The 18,207-nt window shown below is 42.7% G+C and overlaps 1 long non-coding RNA gene across 1 annotated transcript in view; it reads left to right on the top strand.

The window, feature by feature from the left end:
• Positions 1-16,185, top strand: part of LOC132665778 (uncharacterized) — a 32,420-nt gene extending 16,235 nt beyond the window's left edge. Inside the window, exon 3 of the long non-coding RNA XR_009604272.1 lies at positions 16,130-16,185. This is a non-coding gene — a long non-coding RNA (uncharacterized LOC132665778). The remainder of the gene's footprint in view (positions 1-16,129) is intronic.
• Positions 16,186-18,207: the final 2,022 nt, after the last annotated feature.

Raw genomic sequence — 18,207 nt, 5'->3', positions numbered from 1 at the left:
GATCTCAGCCACTGTGGAGGCCCCTTCAGATGAGGTGCGGAAGGCTTCTATCCACCCTGTAAAGGTGTCAATTATAGTAAAGAGATACCATAATTTTTTGTGTTTTGGCATGTGAGTGAAATCTAGTTGCCAGTCTTCCCCCGGGAGATGGCACTGCATCTGATGAGTGGGACCTGGGCGCCTCATTCTCCCTTGGGGACTGACTGCGGCGCATGTGGTGCATTGTTCGTGTGTTTTGGCCATCAGCTGTCGTAGGTGGGGGTGGTACATAATGGGCTCAAGGAAGCGGAAGGTGGCCTCCGGCCCAATGTGTAGGGTTTTGTGGATTTTTGTTAGTAGGGGAGGGACTAGACTATTTGGGAGGGCCAGTCGGGGGCCCAGCATGATCCAGCCTGCGTTGGTGTGGGCATCGGGATGGACCATGTATTGTTTTTGTTCATCTGGGGTATAATCGGGAGTTGTATCTTCGGTGAGGATGCCCATAGGAACTGGGTCGAGAGAGAGAGCTGTTTGTCTGGCAGTGTCGTCTGCCTTGTGAATTCCTATAGCTATCTCTGTGGTTAGGGGTTGATGGCCCTTGCAGTGGACAATGGCCACTTCCTGTGGGAGTTTGAGGGCCTCAAGGAGTTTCGCCATGAGTGGCCCGTTGATGACGGGGGTACCCTTCGTTGTGAGGAATCCTCTTTCTTCCCATAAGTGGGAGTGGGTGTGTGCAATAAGGAAAGCGTATTTTGAGTCTGTGTATATTGTGACCCTTTTGTTTCTGGACAATTGGGGAGCCCTAATGAGGGCTGTGAGTTCAGCCTTCTGGGATGTGGTTCATGTGGGTAGTGTCTGGGTCTCTAGAGTTTGGTTTAATGTAACTACAGCATACGCTGCTCGTCGGTGGCCCTTGCAGTCAACTAGTGAGCTGCCGTCTACAAATAGAGTGAGATCAGGGGAAGTGAGGGGAGGGTCCTTTAAGTTAGATGGAGGTTTGGAGAGAATATCTATAAGTTCAGTGCAGGAGTGGAAGGGTGGCTGTGAAGTGTCTTTGGGGTTGATTTGTGGAAGTAGCGTGGCAGGATTGAGTCTGGGGGAGAGTTGGAGAGATATTTCAGGATTTTCAATAAAGAGCAGATGGAACAATTGTACGCGTGATGGGGAGAGGTGTGCCAGGGCCTTATGTGTAAGGAGATCTGATAGACGGTGTGATGAAAGTACCATTAGGGGGCAGTGTAGGGTGAGTTTGAGTGCGTCTTGGGTTAGAGTGGCTGCTGCTGCAAGTGCTCTGAGGCAGGGTTGCCACCCCCTGATGGTAGGGTCCAGTTGTTTAGAAAGGTAGACGACAGCTTGTAACTTAGGGCCACACGGTTGGGTTAGGAGCCCTGTTGCAATTCCAGCCCTCTCATCTGTATATAAGAGGAAAGGCTTTGAAACATTAGGGAGGGAAAGGACCGGTTGAGTGACTAGAGATGTGACCAGCCGTTGGAAGGCCCTTGCGACCGATCCCGGGCTGGAGAGTGGGCCTTGGGGGGTTTCTTTGGCTGCTTTGTATAGGGGAGCTGCGTGTACAGCAAAGTTAGGGATCCAGTGTCAGAAGAAGCCTACTAGACCCAGGAAGGAGAGGATTTCATCTGCATTGGTAGGTGGGGACAGGGTCTGGAGGGCTTGGAGGCCATCTTGGGTTAGGGCCTTGGTAGTAGGTGTGAGTGAGACTCCCAGGAATGTGACTGCATGAGTACAGATTTGGGCTCTGTGTGGGGAGACTCGATACCGCAGGTTAGCCAGGAAATTTAGGATTTGGACTGTATCTTGTTTGGTGTGGTTGAAAGAGGTTCCACATAATAGAAGGTCATCTACGTACTATAGTAGAGTACAGTGACTGGAGAGTGGGGCTTTGAGGAGATCCCTGGCCAAAGCCTGCCCAAAGAGATGGGGACTATCATGAAATCCTTGGGGAAGTACCGTCCATGTGAGTTGGCAGGCCAGAGAAGTGACTGGATCTTGCCATGTGAAGGCGAAGAGGAATTGGGATTCAGGATGTAAGGGAATGGTGAAAAAGGCATCTTTGAGATCAAGCATTGTAAAATGGGTCGTGGATGGGGGGATTTGGGAGAGGAGGGTATATGGGTTGGGCACTACTGGATGGATGGGAATTACAGCTTCATTGTTTATTCGGAGGTCTTGAACTAGTCTATATGAGCCATTTGGCTTTTTTACAGGCAAGATTGGGGTGTTGCAGGGGGAATGACATGGGATTAGGAGGCCCTCCTTGAGTAGGCGATCGATGATGGGCTTCAGGCCTAGTCGGTGGGTGTGGGAGATTGAGTATTGGGCTCTAGACGGGATTTATGATGGATTTTTGAGTCTAATGAGGACAGGTTGGTGATGGGTGGCGATTGTTGGGGTGGATGTATCCCATAGGATTGGGTCTATTGGGAGGTCTGGGTGTGGGTTAAGGCTGTGGTCTGTGTCGTCCGTGATAACAGCCAGTAGGAGATGAGTGGGGGAGGGAGAGGAGCAAATAGCTGGTAAATGTATAGAGGCTCCTAATTTACCGAGGATGTCTCGGCCCAACAGGGGGATGAGGCAGGAGGGGATGACTAGGAAGGAGTGGGAGAAGTGGAGGCCATCCAGGCAGCAGGTGAGTACCGGTGTGCATGGGGGAATGGAGGGGGTGCCATTTATGCCCATGACCGAAACAGAGGATGGTGTGGTGGGGCCGGAATAGCTCGGCCGGACGGAATAGGTAGCCCCCGTGCCCAAGAGAAAGGAGATGGACTTACCCGCTACCTGGAGTTTTACCCTGGGCTCCGCGTGGGTCACCGGAGTTAGAGTCTGGGCCTCATCAGTTGTCGTCCTCCATCTCCAGCAGTTGGAAGGCAGAGTCCAATCCGGGTGAAGCCTTGTCACGTGGAGGCATTGCGAGTCTGTCGTCCCTTGGGTTAGGACGACCGGATTTCCAGTGGCCCATTTGTTGGCACAATGGGCATGGACTGGTAGGCTTTTTGGGATGGGGACACTGTCGAGACCAATGGCCTTCTTGGCCACATTTAAAACAAGGCCCCGGAGGGGGCCGTGGTCCAGATGGCTTTACTGCGGCTGGCCTCAGGGCAGCTACCAAGGCTTGGGTTTGTAATTGTACCTTTTGTTGGAGACGGGCCTGTCACTGTTGTTCTTGAGCTTCCTCTTGGCCATTAAAAACTTTAAAAGCCATCTTTACCAGGTCAGCCATAGGGGTTTGAAGGCCGTCTTCGGCCCTTTTTAGTTTTCTTCGAATATCAGGGGATGATTGGGAAATAAAATAGGTGGCCGATACCGTGGCCCCGGCGGGGGTGGCAGGGTCTAGTCTGGTGTATTGGGTAAGTGCCTCTGTGAGTCGGCTAAGGAAGGCTGTGGGGTTTTCATGGGGGTCTTGTATTATTTCTTAAAGTTTGTCAAAATTTACTGATTTGTTTGAGGTTGCCCTCATGTCTGCTAGTAGGCATCGGATCATCTGGTCCCGGCGCCGGTGACCATTGCCTGCATGTTGGTCGTTCCAATTGGGATCGGCCACCGGGACTGCATCAGCTCCTAAGGGCATAGTGGGGTCGGTCACGTGGGTTTGGTCTGCATGTTCTCTGGCTGCGGCCTGGATGCGCTCCCTCTCCTCAGGGGTGAGGGTAGAGGTGAGGATCACATGAATGGCATACCATGTGAGACTGTAGGCTTGGGCGAGGGATTGGAATTCCTTAATGTATTGGGTGGGGTCTGCTGAGAATGACCTTAGTCGCTTTTTGATGGCGGACAAGTCTTGGAGGGAGAAGGGGACGTGAATCCGAACCAGGCCTTCAGGTCCTGCCACCTCACGGAGAGGTAAGATGGCCGCTGGGGGTAGGATGGCCGCTGGGGTCTGTTCGCTGGGAGGGGCCTGAGCACGAGTTCCGGATGATATGGGAGAGGAGGGCGGGACGGCTGGAAGTTTGGGGTATGGAGGGGGGCGAGGGCCGGTGGGTGGCGTGGCTAGATCCTCTAATGGGTGGGAGATCGGGGAAGTTGGTGAGGTGGGGTCATGCGGGGTTGTGGGCGGGCAAGGAGCACACATGCAGAGGGGCAGGAGGAACATAGGTGGGGGCGAGACCTGAGGTCCCAAAAGGCCATAACATAGGGTATTTCTCCCCATTTTCCCAGCCGATGGCAGAAATTGTCCAGATCGGTTAAGATTTGGTATTGTAAAGACCCTCAGGTGGCCATTGAGAATTATTATCTAATTTGTACTGAGGCCAGACTACAGTGCAAAGGCGGACGAGTCGGTTATGACGAAGTTCGCCTTGTAAGCCTAGGAGTCGGAAGTTTTTAAACAGACATTGGAGGGGGTTAAGAGATCGAGTCGGTTTAGACTCGTTACTCCCCACTGGCGTGGCAAGGCGAGGCATCCCTCGAGTTGGGATAAGGGGCCTTGCGGCATGCGGAGGAGAGGAGACTGACTTGCGAGATATCTCTCGTGGGTGTCAGCCGTAGCTGGAAGGGGGGAAGGAGGGGTCTGTCCTACTTACCGGCTCCTGTAGGCTCTTGAGAGTAGGGTGGTTGGCATCTGGCTTGGTGAGGAGGGGGGGAGTTCAGCCAAGTGAGGCGAGCTACCACCTCCTCCCGGGTTTCGGCACCAAATGTTAGGGTCAGGCGTTGTGCGGGGTAAAGATAGGAGTTAGAGTCAAAAAGAATTTTTGCAGTTTAAGGCTTTATTGGGAATGAGGGTTCCGGGCGAGGTTCCGTGACTCAAGGAGGGAGTCAGAGAAATTGTGTCCGGGTATGGTGGGGTAGTGTATTTAAGCTGTAGCAGTTCCGGGTTTAGGCTCCGGTGGGTCTTTCTCTCGTGCCATGTTGTGCTGTCGCTCGGTAATTGGTTGACCTTCAGTTCCTTCTGGAGAGCCAGTTGGGGCTTTCCTTTGGATTGTGCTGGCACTCAGTGATTGACCTTCAGTTTGTTCCGGCGCGCTGCTTGGGGCTGTCCATTGGGTTGTGCTGGCGCTTGGTGATTGGTTGCCCTTCAGTTTCTTCCCGCGCGCTGGCGAGAGGGCCCTCCCCTTCCAGGGACATCCTAACAAAATTAAGAGTACTATTTGTATTAAAAACATTTTTCCAACTGCCCACCATTCTGAGCACATGCATGGACAGGTGTCTACAACAATGTTCACTGAATGGCATTCAGCAGTACTTTTAGGACTTAAGATAGCATTTTACATTTCACCTTCATACTTTTCCCACATTATTTGAGTTGTTTATAATGATTGTGTGTCACTTACACACAATTAGTGCAATCAGTAAAAGAAAAATTTCCTCTCTCTTTGAGCGCAGTACACTTTGGGTTTTCTCTACTCTTACAAAAAATATATATATTGGTCTGGTCTATTTTACAAGCCCCCTATAATCATTTTGTAAAGTCACATTACGTTCTTTTTTTTTTCTTCTTACATAATTTTCAATTACCAATTACTGTAGTACATTGCTGAGAGATAGTATACTATCTAGATAAGATAAGTAGATAAGAGGACAGACTCTGGGGCCTGACTGCCTGTGTCCACTGGACTTACTCTGACCTTGGGCATGTACTTCGTTTCTTCAATTTCCTATTTGCTATGAACAATATCTACCTCACAAAATTAAGCAAGTCTCCCTGTGCAGAGGAAACGTTCACAACAGTTCTCTGTGTTTACCATTGTGATGCTTTCTCTATTTTATTTTGATTTTAATAATATAAGCAAAATACATTCACTTTAGAATAGAAGTAAATCTCAACTAAGCAAAAAGGACAAAAAAAAAAAAAAAGATTTCAATCCCTTTACCTAGAAATAATTATATCTCATTGTGGTACTTTATGCATTTACTTATACTTTTATCTTCGTTTCCTTGTGTTGTGATTCAGGAAAAAAGAAAAACTAGAAAGTACTTTTTCTTTCACATTTTCTTCAGGAAATTACCTTTTGACTAGGTATTAAAGGCATACAGTCGAAAAGTCAAAAGGTACAACAGGGTCTGTCTACACTGGAAGGTAAGTCTCCCTCCATCTCCAGCCACCACCCAGTTCTCCTCTCCGGAGGGAACAGATATGAACGAATGAATAAGTGAGTGAATGAATGAATACACTTTTTTGCTTCTAATACTTTCCTAATGGATTTTTTTAATGTTTATTTATTTATTTTGAAAGAGAGAGAGAGAGAGAATGAACAGGGGACGGGCAGAGAAAGAGGGAGAGAGAGAATCCTAAGCAGGCTCCATGTATTAGCGCAAAGCCCTACGCACAGCTCAATCCCAGAAACCATGAGATCGTGACCCGAGCTGAAATTAAGAGTTAGCTGTTCTACCACCTGAACCACCCAGGTGCCCCGTCCTAATGGATTTTTAAAATTGAAGTATAATTAACATACTTCAGGTTTCAGGTGCACATCATAGTGATTAGATATTTTCATACATTACAAAATGGTCTTCACAATAAGTCTAGTTACCATCTGTCACAAAATTACTACAATATTATTAACTACTTTCCCTGTGTTGTGACTTTCATCCCATGACTTACTTTATAACTGAAAATTTGTACCTCTCAAGCCCCTTCACTATTTTGCCCAGCCCCACAACTCTTCCCCCCTTTCTTTTTTTTTTTTTTAATTTTTTTTTTAATGTTTATTTATTTTTGAGACAGAGAGAGACAGAGCATGAATGGGGGAGGGGCAGAGAGAGAGGGAGACACAGAATCGGAAGCAGGCTCCAGGCTCTGAGCCATCAGCCCAGAGCCCGACGCGGGGCTCGAACTCACAGACCGTGAGATCGTGACCTGAGCTGAAGTCGGACGCTTAACCGACTGCGCCACCCAGGCGCCCCTCTTCCCCCCTTTCTGGTAACCAACAGTTTGTTCTCTGGGTCTATGAGTTTGTTTCTGTTTTAGTTGTTTTTTTTTTCTTTTTTTAATTCCATATGTAACTGAAATCATATGGTATTTGTCTTTCTCTGTCTGACTTATTTCACTTAGCGGAACACCCTCTAGGTCCATAAATGTTGTTGCAAATAGAAAGATTTCATTCTTTTTTATGGCTGAGTAATTTTCCTTTATTTATATAGAATATATATAATGTATATATTGTAATATATAATCTATATTGCTTCCATGTCTTGGCGATTATCAATAATGCTGCAATAAACATAGAGGTACATCTATCTCTTCAAACTGGTATTTTCATATTCAGTTGGCTAAATACCCAGAAGTGGAATTGTTGAATCATATGACATTTCTATTTTTAATTTTTTGAGGAACCTCCACACTATTTTCCAAAGTGTCTGCACTGACTTATATTCCCACCACCAGAACACAAGTGTTCTTCTTTCTCTATATCCTTGTCAACCCTTGTTATTTCTTATCTTTTTGTTTCTAGCCATTCTGATGGGTGTAAGGTGATGTCTCATTGTGGTTTTGATTTGCTTTTCCCTGATGATGAGTGATGTTGAGCAGCTTTCCATGTGTCTGTTAGCCATCTGGATGTCTTCTTTGACAAAATGTCTGTTCAAGTCTTCTGCACAATTTTAATCAGGTTGTTCATTTTTTTGATAGTAAGTTGTATAAATTCCTTATACATTTTGAATATTAGTCTTTATTGGATGTATGATTTGCAAATATCTTCTCCCATTTGGTAGGCAGAAATTTGTTGTTGTTGATGGTTTCCTTCGCTGTGCCTAATGAATTTTTTTTTTAATTACACTCATTTCTTCATGGAGAGGGCAGAGGAAGCAGTTTCATTTACCCACGGTCAACCACAGTCCAGAAGCAGATGATCCTCCTTCTGACATATCACCAGGTCAATAGCAGCCTAACGCTGTGTCACATGCCCACATCATTCACCTCACTTCCTGTCATCATGAATACATGTTGTCATCTCACATCATCACAAGAAGAAGGATGAATACACTGGGGCGCCTGGGTGGCGCAGTCGGTTAAGCATCCGACTTCAGCCAGGTCACGATCTCGCGGTCCGTGAGTTCGAGCCCCGCGTCAGGCTCTGGGCTGATGGCTCGGAGCCTGGAGCCTGTTTCCGATTCTGTGTCTCCCTCTCTCTCTGCCCCTCCCCCGTTCATGCTCTGTCTCTCTCTGTCCCAAAAATAAATAAAAAACGTTGAAAAAAAAAATTAAAAAAAAAAAAAAAAAAAAAAAAAAGAAGGATGAATACAGGACAATAAGTTATTTTGAAAGAGAGAGAGGACCACATTCACATATTATTGTTGTATATTGTTATAATTGCTCTCTTTTACATTGTTGTGGTTAACCTCTTACTGTGCCTAATCTATAAATTAAACTTTATCATAGATATGTATAACTAACCCTTGAACAATGCCAGCTTGAACTATGTGGGTCCACTTATACACAGATTTTTTTTTTTCAGCAAATACAGTCCAGTACATATAAATGTATTTTCTCTTCCTTCTGAATTTCTTAATCCCATTTTCTTTTTTCTAGCTTACTTTGTTATAAGAATACAGTAAATAATATGTATAAAATAGACAACGTGTGTTAAGATCTTTATGTTGTTGGCAAGGCTTCCAGTCAATAGTAGGCTATTCCTAGTTAAGTTTTTGGGAAGTCTAAAGTTACATGCAGATTTCCAACTGTGCAGGGGTCAGCCCTCCTGATCCCCCATGTTGGTGAAGGGTCAACTGAATGGGGTTTGGTAACATCTGCAGTTTCAGTCATCTCCTGGAGGTCAAGGGATGGACCCCCTGCAGCTAAGCATGACTACTATATCTGACCAGTTCTTTCCTTTTCCTTCTCATGAATCTTTGAGAAATTCAGGAGAGATCTTTGGCTTCCCCAGGCACAGTCTAAAAAGGAGTGGCTGCTCGCTCTAGCCTGGGGCCTTCCCAGATCATCCCTCCCTTATGATTTGGGGGAGATTGCTAGCCACAAATCTCCACGTCCTCTCCAGACAGGATTTCAGGGTGGCACAGCCAGTGAACCCTCCTCCTCTAAAAGATACAAAGTTCTGAATCCATTGTTCTTTTATCAACCCTTAAAGTGGAGTTTCTTTCTTATTGTAAAAGTAATAAATGCTCATTCATTTAAAAAACTGGCAGAAAACATATCACAATATGAAAAATAAAAATAAATGTTTGAATATGTGTAAATTCTACCATTTATAGAATTGGGGTTCGTTTTTAAATATTAATATGGCTACCGAGCTACTAATTGAAAGGATACTAAAGCAAACAAAACAAGAGAGTTTACACCACATCTCAAAGTCACAATACAAAGAAGGGGGCGGTGAAAATTCTCAAATGAGAATAGACATTATTTTAGTCATTTTAATAAGCAAGATTCTAATGTGATATTTGGGCTAACTCAAGATTCCCTTACCCCGCGTCCTTTCTTGACCAGGATGGAAGCATTTGAGAGTGATAAATATACTCCTTGAGGGTTGAATTTTAAAGCACATCAGCTGTGCCAAATAATTATCATATGTGAAGCCTAGTCTCATTGCATTGTTGGCATGTGGTTTGCTGAGCTCCTTTGTAGAAGTTAGACAAGATGCTTGCCCCGCCTTTCTTTCTTTGACTCGGCCTCTTTCTATTAGACAAATCAGAAACTAAGATTGTCACTTCACAGAGAGAGGGAAGACAAGGAAGTCAAGCCGCCAGGGTAATTCAGATTCTGTGTGAGGACCGTGACTACGTGTGGCTAGGGGCTGGTTTTCCAAACAACTCAGTCGTCTTTTTTTTAAAAAATTTTAACGTTTTTATATTTATTTTTGAGACAGAGAGAGACAGAGCATGAACGGGGGAGGGTCAGAGAGAGGGAGACACAGAATCTGAAACAGGCTCCAGGCTCTGAGCTGTCAGCGCGGAGCCCGATGCGGGGCTCGAACTCACGGACCACGAGATCATGACCTGAGCTGAAGTCGGCCGCTTAACCGACTGAGCCACCCAGGCGCCCCAACAACTCAGTTGTCTTTTACAGCTACTCTAACTTAATAGCTCAATCAAGATAAAATGTTGTGAACATTTATAATAACAAGCCGGCCTCACTTATTTTTTGGATTCAGATAACTCTTATTTGTTCACTATAAACAACTATTTTTTTAATCCGTGTTTATGTTATGCATAATAATGACCTGAACGCTTTCACATCGTTTCAAATGAAATATTCTGGGTTTTCTCCCAACCAGTCCAAAATAGTGAGATTTTTACTGCATCCAGTATTCCAGGAATTTGCCTTTTTTTCCCTTGTAGTTCTTATATACATTTTTAATTACACACGGTATGTGTCCATTGTAGGGAAAAAAAAATGGGAAACATAGCTATGTTTTAAAATATTTATAAGATTTGGAGGTCTGAACTTGAGCCAGAGGTGAGAAATAAAGTGAAGATATCTAACAGAGATATTAAAATGAAATTTGAGTTAATTTACCAAGACTTAGGTATTTAGAATGCACAGATTTATCAGACACCTTTATTTTACTTTAAAATGATTTAATGTAGGGGAGGCTGGCTGGCTCCGTCAGTGGAGCCTATGACTCTTGATCTCGGGGTTGTGAGTTCAAGCCCCACGGGTGGCATGGAGTTACTTAAAATTTTTAAAAATATTAATAAATAATATGATTTCATGTTGACTGTTATCATCAAAGTTGCTACTATTTTTTTCCTCTACTAACCAAATAAGGATGTTGACTAATTCATCCCATAGGCTGAACTATACCCAGTTAGTCAGAAGCAAGTGATTTTTAATTCCATTTATAAAATATGCAAGGGAAAACATTCCTTCTTTGCCCAAATAATCTGTTACTGTATTTCCTTCCTGCCCTGAATAGCTCTACCATGAAGAAGCTTTTCATTACAGTTCATTTAAATCTCTTAAGCCACATCTTCACCCCATTTCTTGTGGGAATCAAATGTATTTGAATCTATTGCCTGTGACTTTCACTTCTGTCTGGGCATTTGTCTCAGTTTCTGGACTATTTTGGCTTTTCCTTGCCTGTAATCCACTTGTGTTTATTTGTTTGACAGAAACAACTGTTGGAGTCGTGTGCTTGTAAACACATAACCACAAATTCTACTTCCAAGCCCAGTTTCTGAAATTGCTGGTAAAAATTTGTAAAACCTTGTAAAAATTCCACAAGAAATACACAAATACATTCTTACCGTAAAAGATACACTTCCTCTCACCACATTGATTTCCTAAGCCATTTACTGTCTATACTTTCCACCCAGTTCCTACACATTGTCAGCCTGTTTTGATTTTTTCCCCCTAAGACTTAAGCAGGATTTATTTTCTCTGTCTGTATAACAGTAGAATACAGATCTATAGAATCAAAATACAGTTCATCATCAGTAGATAAAAGGTTTTTATGTCCTCCCATGGAGGCTGGATACTCACATCTAGTATCTGTTATTTGACCCAGCCATGCTGAGTCATACCAATGGTCCACTGTCTTCAGTGTCCAGTCTCTGATAATTGAATCAGGACTCAGACAGAAGAGCTTGGTAGACATCCTTAGCAAAACCCCACCTTAGCCCCCCACCCCTCAAAAAGCGCGATTTAGCTTCAATTACCCTTCACTTCATTTAAATAGTGTTTCTCTCCATTAACTAGCTGAGTGACTTTGGGAACATCACCTAACCTCGGGGGCCTCATTTTATTATGTACAAATAGGGACACTTGGGTGGCTCAGTCAGCTAAGCATCTGACTTCGGCTCAGGTCATGATCTCACAGTTTGTGAGTTCGAGCCCCGCATTGGGCTCAGAGCCTGGAGCCTGCTTCAGATTCTATGTCTCTCCCTCTCTCTGCCCTTCCCCCACTCATGCTGTGTCTCTCTCAAAAAGTAAAGAAACATTAAAAAGATTTTTATTATGTATAAATAAATCAGGTAGTCAGAGGATGCCATTTCTAAATTTTCTCCCTGCTTCTAAAATTCTTTTATGTCCTTTACTTATCTCAAATGAGAGGCTAAAAATAAGATAATGATATTGGTAACAATAACTTATAAAAACACAGCATGTATTTTTCCCTAAGGAATTTTCACTTTGTTTCCCTATTGAAAATATTGATCAAGAGATCTTGACATCAACAACCTAGACATGATTCCTATGCTGGGGTCAGAGTGAACCAAGGAGTCTGACAGGACAAGTCACTGAGAGGACAACAACCAAGGGGCAGACTGGATTCCAGTTTGAGAAGAGAAGCAAAAGTTCAAAGTCAAGAAAAATTTGTCAAAAGTCAAGTTCCGCAGAGGAGGCGAGGCCATAAAAGGGAGAGAAAGTCACGTTTCAAAAATGATCAGAAATAGACTGGGTATCAGAGTGGGAATAAAAATGGTGTCATGGTGGACCATATGAGGCTTTTCACATTCTATACTGGTTATCTATTACTATATAACAAATTACCCTAAAATTAGCTGCTTGAAACAACAAACATTTATCTTCTCATATGCCTTCTCAGGGTCAGGGAGCTGAAATGACTTAGCTGGATTTTGTGGCTCAGGGTCTCTCATGAGGCCGCAATCAAACTGTTGTCTAGGACTACAGTCTCTGAATTCTCTGAATTCTTGACCAGGGCCAGAGGATCCGCTTCCAGGCTCACTCACATGGCATTGGCAGGTGGCTTCCTCTCCACCTGGGCTTCTCCATGGGGTTTCTTACAACAGGATTCCCCCAAGCCAAGTGATCTGAGTCAGATGCCCAGTGAGAGGGCAAGAAAGAGATCAAAATGAAACAGTAGTGTCTTAATAATGTAATGTCAGAAATGGCAGACAATCACTTCCGCCATATTGTTCTGGTCACAAACACCAACCCCAGTACAACGGAAAGAGAACCACATGGGGTGTGAAGGCCAGGATCGCTGGGACCATCTTAAGGGTTGGCTGCCAGAAGTCCCATGCTGCAGCCTATCTGTTTGGGGATAGCTTTTTATGGTGTCAAGGGAAAAAAACTCAGAGTGGACTTAATACGTGAACAAAAGCTTCACAGTGTTAGGAGGTAAGCTCAGGCTCAAAGGTAACCAACGCTAGGGGCTGCCAAATGAGGGGAGGTGGACAGGGCTATAGGCATGAAAAGAGCTAACAGAATACAGCAGAAGTTGTCAAACTTCTTGTGGAAAGGTCTGGATAGAAAAGATTCCAAGCTTCATGGGCCCTACAGTCTCTGGTGGCAATTACTCAACTTTGTGTTTATAGTGTGAAAGCAGCCATAAACAATGTATAAAGGGATGAGGCGGATGTGTTCCAATAAAACTTTCTTTGAGGACACTAAATTTGAATTTCATATAATTTTCATGTGTCACAAAATATTATTATTTAGATTCTTTTTAATCATGTAAAACTGTAAAAGTCATTCTTAACCCATATGTCCTACCAAAAGAGACCGTGAGCCAGATTTGGCCAGTGGCCCTTGGTTTGTGGATCCAGAATGAATGTAGGCTAAGTAAGACCTGACTGAAACATGAGTAATATGGCAAAGTGCTATTTTTCGATAAAAGTGTTAATCATAGTAATATGCTGAATACCTAATGTGCCTCCTCAAGTAGTTCAAACTCAAAATATGTAAGATCCCCTAAAAATGTTTATTAGCACCCTTAAACTCCTGCTATTTTAGTTAGTAATGTTGGAGGAAATGGAACCAAAACCGGACATGGAGGAGACCAAGGTTTAATTAAAAACTCATCTCATCTGTTTTGTTCATTTGTTTTCTTTCTGAAATTCCATACAAAACAAACAAAGACACAAACAAACAGAAAAAGCAAAGACAAGCAAAAACCCAGACTCTTAAATACAGAGAACAAAGTGGTAGTTACCAGAGAGGGAGTGGGGGGCTGGGGGGATGGGTGAAGTAAGTAAAAGGAATTAAGAGTACATTTACCGTAATAAGCACTGAGTAACATATAGAATTGTTCGATCACTATATTGTACACCCAAAACTAATATAACACTGTCTGTTAATTATACTTCAATAAAAAAGAAAAAAACATCACATCATCTTTTAAAAATGAAAATCCAGTAACTGCTATGTAAATATTTCATTTGATCACATTTATTTGTTGCAAATCTTTCCCCCATATTTTAATAAAATAATTAAAAATAATTTAATAAATAATTAGAGTGATGTATGCAATTTAAGCCAAATTTATTTCCCTAGGATAAGCAAAGAGTCGTAGGAATTTGAGATCAAGAACTAATCTTTAAAGCACTGAATTTTTGAAACCAATGTGATTCCCAAACAATAAACACTTTGAATTCATGGACCAATGATAACAGGATAGCAGGACCATTCACTGAACATTTCCAAGTGTGCTATGATGGCTTAGGAGAAAGTTAGTGCTAATGTCTGAACTCTTGCTCTTCTGAATTTTATTTTATCTTTTATAAATACGAGGAATACAATAGGAAAAGTTATCATGCATATTATTTGAATTTTCCAAATTGGAAAAAGAAATTGAATTGGCCTGTTTCCTTTGATGATTACTTAGATTTCATTTTGAAAACATGCTGAATGCAGGTCCCTTTAATACAATAATAGACAATAAACCATCTGCTGGGTAGTATCTTCCTAACGACCAATGGCCTCAAAGCACGGAGCCCTCTCGACCATTCCCAGGGCAACTCATCTGAGAAGAAAAGACCTTGAACTGGCTAAATTGCCACAAAGCTATGCCACCCCATTTCTCAGTCTCCTTCATTCATTCTTCCCTCCTTGATCCATCCATTCAAACAACTACTGTTGTTTTCCCAGCCCTGGGCTCCACATAAGAGAGCTTCTCTCCAGTGCAAATCTGACCTAATCTCAGCAAGGCTACAGAGCCCTCATCTCTAATAAGACTTTTCTCACTTATGTAGTCAGAGAAACTCAATTCATCTGTTTGCTTTGATGTCACCTATAATAAAAGTCAGTGCCTTCTTCATTGACTTAATCTTTGTTGTTTTTAAATGTTCCTAGTCAAAACTAGGAAAAGCCCAATAGCACATTCTTATACTGATTCATAAATGAACCTAGTATTTATATGCCTAACCTAGTACATACCTGCCTACCAACTAATAAACTGTAGCATTAAATTAGAGGGGGAAAACAGAAACAGGAAAAAAATCTTTTTTTTTTTTTTAAAGATTTTATTTTTAAGTAATCTCTCTACCCAATGTGGGGCTTAAACTTACAACCCCAAGATCAAGAGTCACATGTTCTACTGACTGAGCCTGCCAGGCGGCCCCAGAAACAGTACTTTTAACCGTTCTTTTACCCTAATCAGGGTGTCACATAATAAAAAAAAAAAATACGTCTGTGTTAGCTGGACAGCATTCTTAGTTCAGAGAATCTGTGCTTTTAAGTGGACAAAAGGACTGTCTGGGTATGCTGCCTGGTACTATTCTCACTTCTCACATCCAGCGAGCCAGCGTGATATGTCAAAGACGTGAGAAAACGTGCCGAGCTAGAATTGAGGACTCTGCTCTTAAAATTGTACAAGCATTGTCAGTTATCAGAAGGAGTTATTTTAGTTGGAGAGGCTATTGGAATGCCCTAAGGAAATCTTCTGATTCTTTGTTGATTTAATTTGGTCAGGAGATACACTGCTCTGTGAACCACTGACTCGACTTCATTCTTACGAGGTGGGGCAATTAGTTAGAAAGAAAAGAAACGTACTCTTTGAACGAAAGACCATGAAAAGGGACACTCCCTTGCTCGAACTCCTAACAATCCATTAGAGATCAAATAAAAGTTGGCATCTTTTATAATATCAGAGCGGGGATGGAGTGTGAGAAGACAAACACCTCTGGGTCATCGCTGCCTACGAGGCCCTCCATTTTCCCACACGAGCCTGTGCGGCCATTAGCCCAATGTCCTCCAGCTCATTCCTCTTTCTGCCACATTCTGACCTCTGGAAAATTAGGTCCGTTAGTACTTTGGGACATTTGTCCTAATGATAGTTCTGAACTGATTTAGATAAGAAAGAATGCATATAATTTTAAACAATTTCTTTTATCATGCATGATATATTTATCCATCGTCATAACTGAATGAGAAGAAGAAAGGGTGTTCGTCATCAAGTGAGGAAAGAAATATTTTCACCATTAGCGAAAAAGCTGTATATTTGGTAAGCACCTAACTGCATATCAAAGAGACTTACACATCTTGTTTCTTGTCTTTGAGGAGCTGCCCATTCTGAGAGGAAATCATGTAAATGAAACAGGAACTTTGGCATAAAGGTAATAAACCAATTCATGAATATGCAGTGCCTTATTTACATCAACTCCAAGTCAAAAATGATTTAAAGATAGGGATTATGAATAGCAGTCTATCTGGGGTAGGACTGGGGAGCTTGGGGGTACAATTTCAATTCTAGTCAAGAGGGAGAAGTTTTAAACTCTTTAGAGTCAATACAGAATTTTCCTTGACTGTGTACTAAAACAGCAAACTATGATTTGAAATGATGACCCGAGAAAAGGGTCATCATAGTTTCTTCTTAGAGTCAAAGAGAAGACAGAGTCCCCTTCTTTTGCTCAGAGAGGGCCTACTCTTGCACCTGGGGAACTCACCTGTGTGTACTCACAGACCCGAGGCTAAAAGCCTGAGGCTTTCGGTGTCTTAGACTGGATTTGGGCACAGTAGTTTACTCTGGGGGGTGACCCTCAGAAGCAGAAGTGAGGGGAAAAAAAGTGGGCAAGACAGGAGGAGCAAGCCACTATGGTGTGTGCTATTGATTGCTTCTCTGGACTTTTAAGGCTCAGCCTTATTGTAGGAAATGCCCTGAAGCCCCATGCGGAAAGTAACTCTAAGTCATAGCACCCGAAGATGGGAGGCTGGTCTATTCATTTACGACACAGAAGCCAAGAATACACAGTAGAAACGATAGTCTCTTCGATAAATGGTGTTGGGAGCACGGAGCCTGCCTTGGATCCTCTGTCCCCCTATCTACCTTCCCCTCTCCTGCTTATGCTCTCTTTCTCTCTCAAAACCAAATAAACGTCAAAAAAAAGTTAGGGCTGCCTGGGTGGCTCAGTTGGTTGAGCGTCCAGCTTCTGCTCAGGTCATGATCTCGCAGTTCACAAGTTTGAGCCCCACGCTTCCATGCTTCATCTGGAGCCTGCTTCAGATTCCGTGTCTTCCTCTCTCTCTCTGCCCCTTCCCCACCTGTGCTCTGTCTCTCTGTCTCTCAAAAAATAAATAAACATTAAAAAATGGTGCTGGGAAAACTGAAGGGCCACATGCAAAAAGCCAAAACTGGACCATCTTACACCATACACAGAAATAAACTCAAAACAAATTACAGACTTGAACGTTAAGACCTGAGACCATAAAACTTCCAGAAGAAAACATAGGGGGTAAACTCCTTGACATGGATCTTGGAAATGATCTTATGAATTTGACACCAAAAGCCAAAACAACAAAGGCAAAAAAAAAAAAAAAAAAAAAAAAAAAAAGAGGATTACTTCAAACTAAAAAGCTTCTGCACAGCAAATTTAATTATCAACAAAATGAAAGGCAAACTACTGAATAGGAGAAAATATTTGCAAATCATATATCTGATAAGGGGTTAATATTCAAAATGCATATAGAACTCATACAACTCAATAGTCAAAAAGCAAAACAAAACAAAATAAAACCCAAATAATTCAACTGAGGAAGTGAATAGATGTTTTCCAAAGAAGACATACAGATGGCCAACAGACACAAGAAAAGGTGCTCAACATCACTAATCACCGGGCAAATGCAAATCAAAATGACAGTGTTACTTCATACCTGTTAGAATGGCTACAGCCAAAAACAAGAGATAATAAGAGTTGGAGAAAATGGAGCCCAGGAGCACTGTTGGTGGGAATGTAAACCGAGGCAGCCACTATGGAAAACAGTATGAAGGTTCCTCAAAGAAATTAAAAATAGAACTATCAAATGATGCAGGAGTTCACTTCTGGGTATATACCTGAAGGAAATGAAAACAGAGCCTCAAAGAGATATCTGCACTCCTGTGTTCATTGCAGTGTTATTTACAACAGCCAAGATATGGAAATAACCTAAGAATCTATCAACGGAGGAATAATGAAGATGTCACACACACACACATATATATACAGACAGTGGAATATTATGCAGCCATAAAAAGGAGGAAATTCATTTGCAACAACATGGATGGGCCTTGAGAGCATTATGCTAAATGAAATGTCAGAGAAAGATAAATATGGCATGATGTCACAAATACATGAACCTTAAAAAATCAATATAGAAACAGA

The sequence above is a fragment of the Panthera onca genome, chromosome D3, assembly GCF_046562875.1.
Source record: "Panthera onca isolate mPanOnc1 chromosome D3, mPanOnc1 haplotype 2, whole genome shotgun sequence".
NCBI classification, from domain to species: Eukaryota; Metazoa; Chordata; class Mammalia; order Carnivora; family Felidae; genus Panthera; species Panthera onca.
Note: the sequence above shows the minus strand (reverse complement) of the source record. Positions and strands in the feature narration are given on the sequence as shown.